Source organism: Bos indicus, chromosome 8 (genome assembly GCF_029378745.1).
Source record: "Bos indicus isolate NIAB-ARS_2022 breed Sahiwal x Tharparkar chromosome 8, NIAB-ARS_B.indTharparkar_mat_pri_1.0, whole genome shotgun sequence".
NCBI lineage: Eukaryota > Metazoa > Chordata > Mammalia > Artiodactyla > Bovidae > Bos > Bos indicus.
This window is the reverse complement of record NC_091767.1, coordinates 45,045,885-45,061,397: the sequence shown is the minus strand read 5'-3', so window position 1 is coordinate 45,061,397 and position 15,513 is coordinate 45,045,885. Positions and strand designations below refer to the sequence as shown.

Below are 15,513 nucleotides of genomic sequence, written 5' to 3'. Positions count from 1 at the left end.
TTGAACTGTTCACTTAAAAATGGTTAAGATGGTAAGTTTTGTGTTATGGGTATGTTACCACAATTTTTAAAAAGTAACATATTAAAAATGAATATCTGATAGTTAACAAGAATAGAGGTATATAAGCTTCTAATGTTTTAACACTTAAAAAAGACATGTAAACATTTAGCCCTGTGTAAACAATTGGGCATTTATAAAGTCGCATTAAATGCTCTTGGAATAATCTGACATTAAATAGCAAAAGCTATGTAACCAATTAATCTTTTAAAAAATATCTGTTATCTTCATTATTCAGTATGTACTGAGTGATATCCAAGTATAGAACTGGCATTTTGCTTCCCTAAAAATCTTAGATTAGGTCCTATCTGCTGCCCAAGAAAGGATGAGAATACACTTCAGGGAAACAGATACCTCAGCTGATAAGGCATTACAGGCATGGCTCAGCTGGGAAAATATCTGCCTGCAATGCAGGAGACCTGGGTTCGATCCCTGGGTTGGGGAGATCCCCTGGAGAAGGGAAAGGCTACCCACTCCAGTATTCTGGCCTGGAGAATTCTGGGTCGCAGAGTCAGACACGACTGAGCGACTTTCACTTTCACCATCTTTGCTTTGAATTCTGGCTTTTCCTCTTAGCTGTATATGCAATACTGGATGTGTTTCTTAACCCCTCCAGTTACTGGAAACTCCAGGTTCCTATATGTAAAATGAGAACAACAACACTGAACATGCAGGATTACTGGAGTAACAGCAAACGCCCAACACAAATACCCATTTTTGCACATTGTATTCTAGGCGCCAGGATGCAGTAGAGATTAAACAGAGATCTCTGACTCATGGAACTTACACAGCATTGAGGAAAACAGGTAATGAGAGGAAAATACTTAAAATATATAGTATGTTGGTCAAAAGCACTAAGGAGAAAAATAAGGAGAGAGAGAGGTGAGTGAGCAGCACAGACCATTCCCAAGCAGCACAGTTTCCCTGCTCTGCCACTGGAGTTTTCAGGGCCTTAGGCATGAGTCAGAAACCAGGGGACACATCCAGGTCCCCTATGTCCCATGAGGCACTATCAAGGTCTCTGAAGCCTCACTGAAGCCCCTTTCCCTGGGTAGGGACAGGCACAGGCACCCCGACTCCCTTAGAGCTCTCTCTAAAGATCACATTCAAACTGCCAACTCTTCCTGGCTTCTCTAACTTTGCTCAAAGACTGTAGGTAGTCAGCTAAATGGTTTCTGACCACTTCCTTTGCATGTCCTGCAGTCTCACACCTTGCTTTTGTTTTGGGTTTCTGCTGAAACTGATAATCAAAATACTTCATTTTAACATTCTGCTGCTGTTTTTAGCAAAGAGGTTAGTAAAGGTTATACATGAAAATGCTTCATACAAGGACATAAAGTATTATCTGGGCTTTAAGAATCTTTATACTTGAATGTGGATGTGTTTGTCCATTGCTACTTAAAAAATTAATGAAGTACAATCCATAAAAGAGTAGGGAGATAATGCAAGAATAAACCATCCAATGTAAATAAACGCATCCACAGCCTACAGCAAATTCCTCTTCCCTTGAAGATGCCCCAAGTAGAAAGGTAAAATATGTTCTAAAAGGGATTTTCACTTAAATGTTTATGTCACTGATCGATTTCATGTTTGTTTCTCTCCAGTTCTGACACTGGTAATAGTCTTGCTATTGCTCGGTTTCCTTACTTTACTGTTGACTTCTTGGGCACAAGCCTGTTTGGAATTGGTTTCTAATGTCCCAGGCTGAGTTTTCCAGATTCCATTTCAGGGGTCACTTTCTCTTGGGAGGAGTGCCTTCAAAACTGAACAATCTACTCAGAAGGCCTGCCATTTTTCAGCCTCGCAGCTTGGGAAGATCCATTTTCTAGAAGCAATTTTATGTGAACAGGTTTGAGTCTGGCTGGCTGCCTGGGTTCTGCACCATCAAGTTTTGCCACAGTTCCCTCAATTTAGATGGTCTGAGGGCTAATTGCACCTAATTTGCAGCAAGGTACTCAGGAAACTGTTAATCTATCTAGTTTTCTTCCTCCCTCGTAAAAGCAGAGGCGCTGCCAACATTCTTCGGCTGCTCTGGTCTCTGCACACGTCACAAACTTGTCACAGGTTAAGCAGGATAAGGAGGGGGAATTTTATGTCCTCCTAGCTCCCTCTGGGAGCTGACGTTAGTGGCTCTCTGATGCCGCTCAGGCCTCTCTGTCATTTACAAAAATGTTCCTTTCTTTTACCAGCAACATTAGTTTGGCTTCACTGGAGAACATTAGCCTGGCTGGACTGCTGAAAACAGGAATAGGTAATTTTATAGCCTGGAACACTCTGATTTCTGTTTGCAGACCTAATGAGTGTTTTATAGCTGATTCTCATGGGGGCACTTGCTCAGAGAACATATGGTACAAAGCACAGTTTTTGTCTTTCAAAAGTTATCCCCTCACTGCCTTTTTTGTCAAAGTAATAACATAATATATCATATGATAGAGATGACTAATGATAAAATAAACAACCTCCTGCTCCCGCCTGTACCCCAGTCATCTCCCCAAGGGCAGTGCCTTTCACTATTTCTCTTTTTAGCCCTTCTGGTGGTTTCCTTCATATCTTTTGATGAATCAGGGAATAAAATATATTATCAACTCAAGGCAGCATCTATTGATTCAATACAAAGGATGTTTGCCTCCTCCTACTTTGCACTTCCTCCCAACATTTGCTATTTATATTTTATTTATTGTGTAACTGTAAATCATATACTTAATAACCTTTTCTATTCCATCAACCATATACCATATATCTTTAATTTCCCACATTATTTAATCTTTGTCCTTGTCTTCCCACTTTGTCATAGCTATTAATATTTATATTCCTTTATTCTTATCTTATAGCTATAACCAATTTTTCTGTGCTTTGTCCATGGATTGATTCTAAAAATAGAAAATCGCTCCATACAGTTTATTATTATGACTATTGAAAATCTTGTTAATGCCTAGGCAACACTGAGTTAGGTTTACATTTTCCTCTCTAGATTCAAAATCATGATTGCTGGGCCATGCGAAGAAACATGTTTCCAACATCAAGGTTAAATGGAGTCTTTTAAAATCTTTGCTTAAATTTATACCATGTTTAGGCTGCTTCATGTTTGGAGGTTTTTGCCCTTTAGAAATGGACTGAGTACCATGGGGGTAAAGCTAGGGAGCATCTGGACTAAGGGTGGAGGCCTGAATACAAGCCCTGCTTCTTTGATTATTAGTTACAATACTGGGCAAGCATGACCCTGAGCTCCCAGTTCCTCCTCTTCAAGTGAGAATGCAGTCCCCACCAAGCCCACCTCCCAGGGCCATCAATCAAGAGGACCAAGTCAGACCCTGCAAGTGAGAGAAAGGCCAACAGAGGGTAATGCTCTTCTGTCTAAACGACCCAGGGTGTCACTATGACTTCTACCTCTGGGACTCTGCTTGTTTCCTGGTGGACGGTAGGTGTTTCTGAGGAGTTTGGCTTTATCGTAACACTTGGGGAAGAAGTCTTTTTCTGCTAGTCTAAGTTTAGCTACCTACCGGAATACTGACTGATGATAAGAAATGTGGACAGGAAAGTTCTTCTCGCAGAGAAAACCCACAAGTACAGCCTAGTCTCATGTAAAGGCTACAAATACTTGTTCAGTCCTAGAGACACATGTGCTTATGAGCAGGTCCCTCCCTGCAGGACTCAGGCACTTCTGATGTGATGGTCAAGCCAAGGTCACGTGTGTGTCTTAGAAAAGCTCACTCTGGCTCGCGTGGCTCAGGGGTGGAGGCTGCTCCAGGGTATAGAGTTCTGAAGCCCTGGCACAGGGGTTCCCAGCTACAGCCAGGAGAGTGTCAGCCTGCAGCAAATCTCATGCCCTTGCCAGGATGAGCGTCTCCTTCACACGAGCTCCTGGGTTGATTGTATAGGCACATCTGCAAGACCCCTGGTGTGAACCCAGAGCACTGGGAAGCCCTTGGCCATGGCTACTGCATACAGACCACCACCCACCTTCCTAACCTACCCTGCCAGGCTTTCAGCAGGATCTGCTGCTTTCTGTCTTTTCTCCTTTTCAGCCATGAGCATGGCTGCTGCTTTTCCACGCTCTCCCACTTTGGCTATTTTTAGACAGGGAGGCTGCCTGTATCTAATGAAGGCAAGCAGAGTGGCAGGCTCTCTCTCTGGAATCGAATGACAGCTACCTATGGGTCTAGTGCTGGGGTTTAACTCTGCTCTCTCCCTGCATTAAGTGTCGCCCGAGGCACAAAGACCGCTGGAGACCCAGTGCAGAAAGCTGCTCTTTGAACTGGCAGGGGAAGAGAGCAGCAAACAGCGTGCTGCCAGGGCTATTAGTTCTGGGGACAGGAAGCCACAGCTGCTGAGAGAGCTAAAGCAACTGAGCTCCTGCCACCAGCAGCCTCAGAAGCAGGCAGAGGAAGGAAGCAGGGCCCTCCCTTTGGGGAAAGCGTGTGCATCTGTGGGTGGTGGCTGGAGGGAGAACGCTTTCAAGAAAGAACCCCCATCCAAGTTCAAGGAACTTTTCCACTATCTATCTCTAGGAGATTTTATTTTTCTTTTCAATATCCTCCCACATACATTTTAAAGCTAGCAGTCCTCCTCAGATATTATTTCATTTAATCATCAGAGATCACCCTGTTAGGCTGGGTCTTATCCTAGTTATTTTGTACATGTGAGTTTTAAGGCTAACGTGTCTAACCACAGTTAATAAATGGTGGTACTGGATTTGAACCAGGCCTGATTGGGGAGCTATGCCGTATCCTATACATGCTGTCTAAGCACTGAGGAGAATTAGTCCTTTGCTGCGCTCCTAAGCTATCCCCAGCAATAATGATTCAGTTATAAAAGAGATATATATTTCTGTTTCCAAATGACAAATCTATTATCATAAATCAGTCTCGATTATCTGACTTGAGAGGCAGGATAGATATGAAAGAAGAGCAAAAAGAATTTTTGATACCCTCCCCATGGGCTCAGTCACTTCAGTCATGTCCAACTCGTTGCAACCCCATGGACTGTAGCCCACCAGGCTCCTGTGTCCATGGGGTTCTCCAGGTAAGAATTCTGGAGTGGGTAGTCATGCCCTCCTACAGGGGATCTTCCGAACCCAGGGATCGCACCCACGTCTCCTGCACTGCAGGTGGATTTTTTTTTTTTTTTTTTTACCACTTAGCTACTGGGGAAGCCCCTGGATACCTTATACACAGAAATTAATTTGAGATGGACCACAGACAAAATGTGAAAGCTAATGCTTCCCTGGTGGCTCAGTGGTCAAGAATCTGCCTGCCAGTGTAGGAGACAGGTTTGATCCCTGATCCAGGAAGATTCCACATGCTGCATGGGACAACTAAGCCCATGGGCCACAACTACGGAGTCCACGTGCCGTAACTACTGAAGCCTGTGTGCCTACAGCCTGTGCTCCTCGACAAGGGAAGCCACATAATAAGAAGCCAATAAACCACAGCTGGAGAGTAGCCAGTGTTTGACACAACTAGAGAAAAACTCGCACAGCAATGAAGACTCAGCACAGCCAAAAATAAAAATAAATGTGAAGGCTAACACCAGTAAGCTTCTAGAATAAAACAAAGGGGAATGTTGCCTTGACCTTGGGTGGTCATGACTAGGAAGGGGCAGAAGGGAACTTCTGGTAGGACAGGAATATTCTTTATCTAGATCTGGGTGATGGTTACTGCAACATACACATTTGTCAAAATTTGTGGAACTGCATACTTAAGATCTGTGCATTTTGCTATATACAAATCATATTTCAACAGTAAACTGTCCACATCAAAAAGCTATCTGCTTTTCTATTCACAAAACTATAAATCATCCATTCAAATGTACACCAAGTGCTGACTTCACCCACTTACTGTGCTAAAAGTGAAAAGTTGGTAAACAGTTCACACATGGCTGAATCAACTGACTTAAGGAGCTTTCAAGAAAGTTGGTGAGATGATAAATATTAAAAAGAAAATGACTTATATGTATCATTATCAAAAATGCAAAAAAATCCCCAGTCAAAACAACAAAAAATGAAAAACCTTGACAAAGTAATTTCTAGTGGACTTCATAAAACTGAACAGTTTCTATTCTTGTAAGACGTCTTTTCCTGTTCATATTTGGTAGAGTCTAAAACTAGATTTGGTTCTCTCCCCAGAGCTCTTTTCTATGAAGTTGAGAGATAATATAGTTAAGTAGGTCCCAGAGGTAAGGCTTAGGGCTTCCTTGGTGGCTCAGATGGTAAAGAATCTGCCTGCAATGTGGAGATCCAGGTTCAATCCCTGGGTTGGGAAGATCCCCTGGAGAAGGAATTGGCAACCCACTCCAGTATTCTTACCTGGAGAATCCCATGGACAGAGGAGCCTGGAGGGCTACAGTCCATGGGATCCAAAGAGTCAGACATGACTGAGCCACTAACACATACAGAGGGAAGGCTTAGGGGGATATAAAAGACTCTAATATGAGTAGTCCACAAAAACCCATAGAGAAGTGGCTTGCACTGAACAGTGCTCTCTAGCTAGAGAAACACACCACAAAGGTAGCAGGAACTGAGACTTATGGCCTCCATGGAATGTGGAAGAATAAGCTAGAACAGGAGGCAGGGCAGATGAATTCCAGTACTAACTCAGCAATAAGTGTGGTGTGTGCTCTCTTTGGGTAAGCTGTTAAGCCGCCCGGAGTCCCAGTTTCCTCCTCTGTAAAACTCAGGGCTTTGAACTTGGTGAGGTCCTTCCAGCTTTCAAAAGCTTTGATCCTTAGCCTAGTTGGCCCTTGTTCAACTTCCCCAGAAAACCAAGCCTGAGGTCACAGCAGTCTATCAGGAATACAGTATGCAGAAATGGAGATGCCCATGCTGTATAAGCTAATGGAACCACTAAGGGTTTAAGATAAAGTGAACAAATAATTCTCAACCACAGCACCCTTAACCTCTACACTGCACCTCAATGACATAACTTCCACAGATGGGGTCTGTAGTCAGATATTCTGCAATCTCTTTCCACTTGCTTCCTATCAGGATTGGAAAAAACAAATCCAGAAGAAGTAAGCCTTATTCAGAGATGATACTACAGGTTAAATTGTGTCCCTCTAAAATTTGTATGTTGACAACCTTGCCCCCAGTACCTCAGAATGTGACCTTATTTGGGAAAAGGGCAATTGCAGATGTAATTAGTTAAGATGAGGTCATAAGAGGAGATCCGAACAGACATGCACACAGGGAGAAGGACATGTGAAGATGAAGGCAGAGATCAGGTGATGCCTCTTTAAGCTAAGGAATGTCAAAGACTCACAGGAAGTCACCAGAAGCCAGGTGACAAGCATGAAACAGATTCATCCCCATGGTCCTCAGAAGCAAGCAGCACTGTGAACATCTCAGGCTCCTGGCCTCCACCACGGTGAGAAAACACACTTCTGTTGTTTAAGCCACATGGTGTATGGTGTTAGCAAACTAGTACAGGTGTTATAAATGCTTAAAGGACAACCCTGCCTGGCCAGGGGGCTGGCTCACTAGCTTTCTCTCCCTTTCCTTAGCCCATAGCACAGCAGAGCAAGGTTACTGGTGATAAGTTGCTTCAGTCATGTCTGACTCTTTGCAACCCCATGGACCACAGCCAGCCAGGCTCCTCTGTCCATGGAATTCTCCAGGCAAGAATACTGGAGTGGGTTGCCATGCCCTCCTCCAGGGGATCTTCCCGACCCAGGGATCGAACCCGAGTCTCTTACACCTCCTGCATTGGCAGGTGGGTTCTTTACCACTAGCGCCACCTGGGAAGAACCACCAGTAACTTCAACCTTCAGGAAATTTATGATTTGGGTACCTGAAAAGAGTATTTACCATTCCCATTCTTTTCTAAACACCACATTTCCTGTTTTTAAAAAGCAAGTAACCAAATATTTGTTAAGCCTTTTATTATCTAACCAGGAATCTTTAGATAGCATTTGTGACTTAGCTATCAGACTTCACTCAGGGCCTCCTTGTGTCAGTATGCTAAACATGTACAGGGTGGAAATGACCACCGTCAGCAAGTGGCATCATTTAGTCCAAACCCATATTACTACCAGTCTGCAGAAGCTACTGGAAAGAATATGAGAAAATATTACAAGGCAGCTTTACCATCACAGATGTACACTGTAATTAGCACTGTTCAGGGCTATTGGAAAACCATAAGCACCATTGATTTTTAGTGGGCCTCCTAGCTTCAGCGAGGTGCAGAATGACTGGAAGTTTTCTCATACATGGCCAGGCCAATGCCAAATTAATTATAAGCTCTGACTTGAATAATCAGAAAATGTCACAGAAACTACTGGCCTCTGCCGGACAGGTCAGTACCCTGTCTTGAGTTGTTAGATACATAAGCAGTTTAGGGAGAGAGAAGAGCCCTAGTTTGTGAAAGATGGGAGGTGGCTGGCTGAGATGGGGGAGGTAAAAGAGTACTGGCATCTCTGAGAACTGGGACTCATTCTACTTAAAATCATGGCTCAGGTTTAATTATTTCTGACAGCGGTCTTTTCATACACTGAACCCCTTCCTGTAAGTTAAGGAATAAACTAGGTGCTTTAGAATCAAAGGTCAGGACACCCCGGTAGTTACAACAGTGGCTCTCCAATGACCAGGCACTAGAAAGTACAGGACCAGGAAGCTGCTGTTTTACCAACCCGGTGTTCCTGAAGCAGTTGCTCCAAGAACCTATAGTTTAAGAAATACTGCCTTACAGACACAGGAAGAAATATACGGCACGATCTCACTTACCTGGGACGATTTCAGGTGCTCTCACCACACACACACACACACACACACACACACACACCCACACACACCCACACACACACACACCCACACCCACACCCACCCACCCACCCACCTCTTCCAGTTATAAGATAAATAAGTCCTGGGGATGGGGTGGATGGCATGGTGACTGGAGATAATGAAGGACAGGGAAGCCTGTTGTGCTGCAGTTCACGGGGTTGCAAAGAGTGTAATACAACTTAGCAACTGAACAACAACAAAACTGTTATGCCTTAAAGTTGCAAAGAGAGTAGATCTTAAAAACAAATCAAATCAAACTAACCAAAGCAAAGAGAGGCAAAACATACTCCCTACCTTTAGTAAATAAAACCAACTTTTAACCTCAAAAACAAAACAAAACAAAAAGTAACTATGTGAAGTGACAAATATATTCATTAGCTTGATACAGTAATCATTTCACTATGTACAGCAAATTATTATGTTGTATGCCTTAAATATATGCCATTTTTATTAAAGATATATACTGTAAAAACAGTTCTAGGGGAGAACAATTTGTAATCACCCATGCAAAACAGGAAATATGTAAGTTCCAAATATATTTAGCATGATAAAACTTTGATGAATTGGATGTGTATCATTTCCTATTTAAGTCTTGGGAAACTACTATTTTAGAGAAATTGGTCATCGGCATTCAAATTAATGTATCAGATGGTCATAAAATACTAAAATCCCCCAGAAAAGAAAACAAAAAGGAAAAAACAAACCCAAACTGGCTTAACAGAATGGTAAGGCAGTGGGAAGTACAGTCCAGACGTGGTGTGGTGCGTGTCTGCGAATGACTGGACAAGAATGGCCCATTCTGGGCAGCCTAGCAAAGCATGAGGAGGATGTAGGTCACTGCTGAAGGGCCTTACCCACACCTTCAAGGACTGACACTGGCATTGCCCTGCAGCTGGTATTGAGAGTGCCTGGAAGGGTTGGCATCCAGCTGTGTAGGCTGGACCTAATTGATGTTCAGGGGCTCTGAATATGACTGACTTTACTGAATCAGATATGAGGCATTTACCACGTGTCACACACAAGAAATCCTACCTTCGAGAAAGCACACATAAGTCAACTAATAAACGATTGGGCACTTTGCAAAACATCATAGAAAGGTAACCCATTATTTCACACTGTTCATAGACCTGACTCTTTGTTATGTGTAAATGTGCTTTGCAATCTGCAAATGCAAACAATAATGTTTAAAAGCTGTCACTGAACTTACACCCTTTCCAATTTATTCTTCCTACTGGAGAAGTCTATATTATCCACTTTAGGGGTTTGATTTAAGCTCTAGTTATTTTGGATAATGCCCATCTTTCATATGGCATGTCTACATCCCATTAAACATGAAATTTCTCAATGGCTATTAATAAAAATGCTCTCAAACTACTTACCATTTCCTTAGATGATGTAGTTATACGACATGTGAGTTGATTTAGGAAGACGTACCTGAAAGCTTTGATTCTCCCCCTGTGGTTTCCCTTTCTAACCAGTGTCACTTAGCTGCAACTTGGGCATTTATTCCATCTGAAATTATTCTTTATCCATATAATAACTTTCCTTATTTATCACAGGTTTACATGAATAATTTATATGCAAGTGTCTACTATGCCCCTTGCCCTTGGAAGGTCCTCTGCTCCAGTAAAGCTGGAGGGGCCTAAATATACTTCCTCATGTCCCCCTGTCTCTAACAATAAAACCATTTCTGAGAATTGAGTCTCAGAAATTATAAAGTCTGTCACTTGTGTTGAATACATGTTAGCTGTTATTAATATGATCACTAAAGATAATTATAATATGTATTTTTATGGACTTCATAAGGAATGGTGTACTGGTAAATGTTTAACAACTAGAATTTTGGGGAAAAGTGTGTGTGTATATATGTTTATATTAAACTTTACTGACAAAAAATGTGTAACACAGACTGTAAAAATAATAATAAAATATGCAGTAGTCTTTACTGTAAGTTCCACCAATTGATGGTCACATAATGCTTTTGTTGATTTTGGTAGAACTTCTACATCCATAGTTACTTTGTGACTGCAACTGATGACCATGTATTTTTAACATGATGTTGGTTGGTATTTTCCTTTACATTAATAAGACAAAAATGAAATAAAGACATCTGTAAGAAGTTGACTCATTTGTCAATGATATGAGCTACTTCTCTGATGAATGGAAAAACAGTTTTCAAATAATGGAAGACTACTTCCTCAATTTTTTATGCTACTGACAATGCAACTGTTGTAGATATGACACACTTTGAAGGTTTAAAAGGAGATAATCAAAATCTAGTCCTAACTTACACTGCTTGAAAACTGCTGTGGAATAAATCTACTTCAGTTTACCAATGTGATGTCACTGAATGAGGAGCTGGAATGAAATGCACTGTAGGTGACTACCTAGCATCCCACCACACAGATCCAACCTGCATAAACAACCTTAAGGTTAAATAACAATAGGCACATAGCAATTAGAAGGGGATCACTTTTGAGTATTACCTTTTGAAAAATACAACTTGATTTAGTTGTAAATTTGTCTAATTTAATTTCTAAATTAAATTTACTACTGTGGTCAAGAATCCCTTAGAAGAAATGGAGTAGCCATCATAGTCAACAAGAGAGTCTGAAATGCAGTACTTGGATGCAGTCTCAAAAACGACAGAATGATCTCTGTTCATTTCCAAGGCAAACCATTCAATATCATGGTAATCCAAGTCTATGCCCCCACCGGTAATGCTGAAGAAGCTGAAGTTGAACGGTTCTATGAAGACCTACAAGACCTTCTAGAATTAACACCCAAAAAAGATGTCCTTTTCATTATAGTGGACTGGAATGCAAAGTAGGAAATCAAGAAACACCTGGAGTAACAGGCAAATTTGGCCTTGGAATATGGAATGAAGCAGGGCAAAGGCTAAAGAGTTCTGCCAAGAGAACGCACTGGTCATAGCAAACACCCTCTTCCAACAACACAATAGAAGACTCTACACATGGACATCACCAGATGGACAACACTGAAATCAGACTGATTATATTCTTTGCAGCCAAAGATGGAGAAGCTCTATACAGTCAGCAAAAACAAGACCGGGAGCCGACTGTGGCTCAGATTATGAACTCCTTATTGCCAAATTCAGACTTAAATTGAAGAAAGTAGGGAAAACCACTAGACCATTCAGGTATGACCTAAATCAAATCCCTTATGATTATACAGTGGAAGTGAGAAATAGATTTAAGGGACGTGATCTGATAGAGTGCCTGAAGAACTATGGATGGAGGTTCGTGACATTGTACAGGAGATAGGGATCAAGACCATCCCCAAGAAAAAGAAATGCAAAAAAGCAAAATGGCTGTCTGAGGAGGTCTTACAAATAGCTATGAAAAGAAGAGAAGTGAAAAGCAAAGGAGAAAAGGAAAGATATACCCATTTGAATGCAGAGTTCCAAAAAATAGCAAGGAAAGATAAGAAACCCTTCCTCGGCAATCAGTGCAAAGAAATCGAGGAAAGCAGTAGAATGGGAAAGACTAGAGATCTCTTGAAGAAAATTAGAGATACAAAGGGAACATTTCATGCAAAGATGGGCTCAATAAAGGACAGAAATGGCATGGGCCTAACATACCATACTTTATATTATGGGGCTCCAAAATCACTTCAGGTGGTGACTGCAGCCATGAAATAAAAAGACGCTTACTCCTTGGAGGTAAAGTTATGACTACCCAGACAGCATATTCAAAAGCAGAGACATCCATACATTACCATGCATGGATGTGAGAGTTGGACTATAAAGAAAGATGTGAGAGTTGGACTATAAAGAAAGCCGAGCACTGAAGAATTGATGCTTTTGAACTGTGGTGTTGGAGAAGACTCTTGAGAGTCCCTTGGACTGCAAGGAGATCTAACCAGTCCATCCAAAAGGAAATAAGTTCTGGGTGTTCATTAGAAGGACTGATGTTGAAGCTGAAACGCTAATACTTTGGCCACCTGATGTGAAGAGCTGACTCATTTGAAAAGACCCTGATGCTCGGAAATATTGAGGGCAGGAGGAAAAGGGGACAACAGAGGATGAGATGGTTGGATGGCATCACCAACTCAATGGACATGAGGTTGAGTAAACTTTGGGAGTTGGTAATGGACAGGGAGGCCTGGTGTGCTGCAGTCCATGGGTTGCAGAGTCGGACACAACTGAGTGACTGAACAGAACTGAACTAATTTCTAAAAATGGCTGTGCTTAACAACTGGCTCCCAAAATTTGACAAGTGAATCTCAAAAGCTACAAAGAGTGGGCTCCAGGACACCACTGGACAAACACTTAAAGAAAAATCTTAGGAGATATTTTGGACACAGCTTATCAGAGTTCCTGCTTCCATTGGAATCATAGTGATTCCATGACTGCTGGCAAAATATTACCAGTGAACAATAGAGGCTGGTGGGATTTCCAAATAATTTCTATCCATGCATCCATATGCAATTTCTTAATCAACAGACATTGAAAACACAATTACATCAACTTTAGACTTCGAAGAGTTCAAGCCCACTTCTTTCAGTTCAAAAAGTACAGACTAAAAAAGTCTACTACCTTCTTGAATGAAAAATCATATATATTAAGGGAATAAAATCTATAATGCTTGGATAGACAAAAGTTCGTTTATCTTGGTACTAATGACCTACTTTGTTTTACCAGCACTTTCCCTCACATTGTGGAAAAGATGATCTCAGATGATCCCCTGATGCAATCTACTGCTTTCCTACCAATTGCCAGGAACAACCAAACACCAGCAGTAATTGTCAAAGCTCAGTCCTGTCCCATTACAAGTACATAATGAATAAGCATCTAAAAGACGTGCACAGTGCCTGCTGTTGACAACCTGTAATTAACCCTGGCTATAATTCTAGATGTCACAGAGTTTCAGTGAAAAACAATTTCAGGGAAAACAAATGCTCCTTAAACAAATTTAGACTTCACTGTCTAAATTTGTTTATGATTTTAGAAAGTCAGCCTCATCCCTTATAATCAATGGAAAAGATCAATGGAAAGGTCAGTGGATTCAGAGTTGAAGGGCCTAGATTCTGGTCTTGATTCTGCTACTGCCTATCTCGAGTGATGCTAAGTAATGTGACCTCTATTTATCTTAGTTTGCTAATTTTTAAACTAAAAGTGTTGGGCTAAATAATGGCCAATTTTTAAAAATGAGGAAATCAACCTCCATAATCAAAAGCATTTCCTACTGCTTAAAAAACCCATATGAATTAAAAATGCAACAAATATATCCTCCATGTAACTCTCTTGAACAACTATTAAGCCCTTCTTGCAGATTTTCAATGTCACACTCCTCGTCATTCTTGCAAAAACACACACTGTGATTCCTCTAGTTTCTAAATGTACATTTGACCTTCTTTCAAATGTGTATTCTCAGTTTTCCCTATTGAAATTTGTTTACTTGTGAGAACAAGGCTCTCTTTTTCCAGTAGATCAGCAAGCAATTCCCAGAAAGGGCTAGGGTGTGAGGTGTCGGACATACCCAGGTACAAAAGATATCATGTCAATGTATTAAGAAGACAAGGTGTGGTGGTCTCAGCCCCTGGGCTGGGGGGTGTTGTTCTATCGTCTCTCACTGCAGTTCTTAAAAATGGCTAAACCTTAATTTAAAAATTCTGAGTCTGTGGTCTTTTCTCAGAACTGTCCAATTAAAAATTTTTGTAGTTTTAAGCATGTTGTGCCTGAGACTAAACAAAGACTGTAACCATCACACCTGAGAACAGTAATACTTGCCCCTTATTGAGGCACTGAACTTGGTGCTTTACATATATTATCTCACTTACAATTTTACCAACCCATCAAAGTGGGTATTATCAAGTTTCATACATGAAGCAAATGAAGCCCCAAGAAGCTACGTATTGTGGCAGGTTTAGCAGGCAAGTAAGTGTATGACAAGAATACACAGTGTACGGCAAGAATACACAGAAGAACTGTACAAAAAAGGTCTTAGTGACTCAGATAACCACAATGGCGTGGTCACCCACCTAGAGCCAGACATCCTGGAGTGTGAAGTCAAGTGGGCCTCAGGAAGCATTGCTGCCAGTGAAGCCAGTGTAAGTGATGGAATTCCAGCTGAGCTATGTAAAATCTGAAAACATGATACTGTTAAAGTTTTACACTCAACATATCAGCAAATTTGGAAAACGCAGAACTGGCCACAGGGCTAGAAAAGGTCAATCTTCATCCCAATTCCCAAGAAGGGCAGTACTAAACAATGTTCAAACTGCCGAACAGTTGCACATGCTAGTAAGGTTATTCTCAAAATCCTTCAAGCTAGTCTTCAGCAGTACTTGAATTAAGAACTTTTCAGATGTATGAGCTGGATTTAGAAAAGGCAGAGGAACCAGAGATCAAATTGCCAACATTCACTGGATCATAAAGAAATCAAGGGAATTCCAGAAAGACAGCTACTTCTGTTTCATTGACTGTACTAAAGCCTTTGACTGTGTGGATCACAACGAAATGTGGAAAACTCTCGAGATGAGAATACCAGACCACCTTACCTATCTGCTGAGAAACCTGGAGTCAAGAAGTATGAGGGTCAAGAAGCAACACTTAGAACCTTATATGGAACAACTGACTGGTTCAGAACTGAGAAAGGAGTATGACAAGGCTGCATACTGTCACCCTGTTTAACTTATATGCAGAGTACATCATGAGAGAT

At 41.4% G+C, this 15,513-nt stretch overlaps 1 protein-coding gene across 2 annotated transcripts in view; it reads right to left on the bottom strand.

The window, feature by feature from the left end:
- PIP5K1B (phosphatidylinositol-4-phosphate 5-kinase type 1 beta) overlaps positions 1-15,513 on the bottom strand; it is a 350,214-nt gene that overhangs the window by 29,890 nt on the left and 304,811 nt on the right. The gene's annotated exons all lie outside the window — the stretch shown is intronic.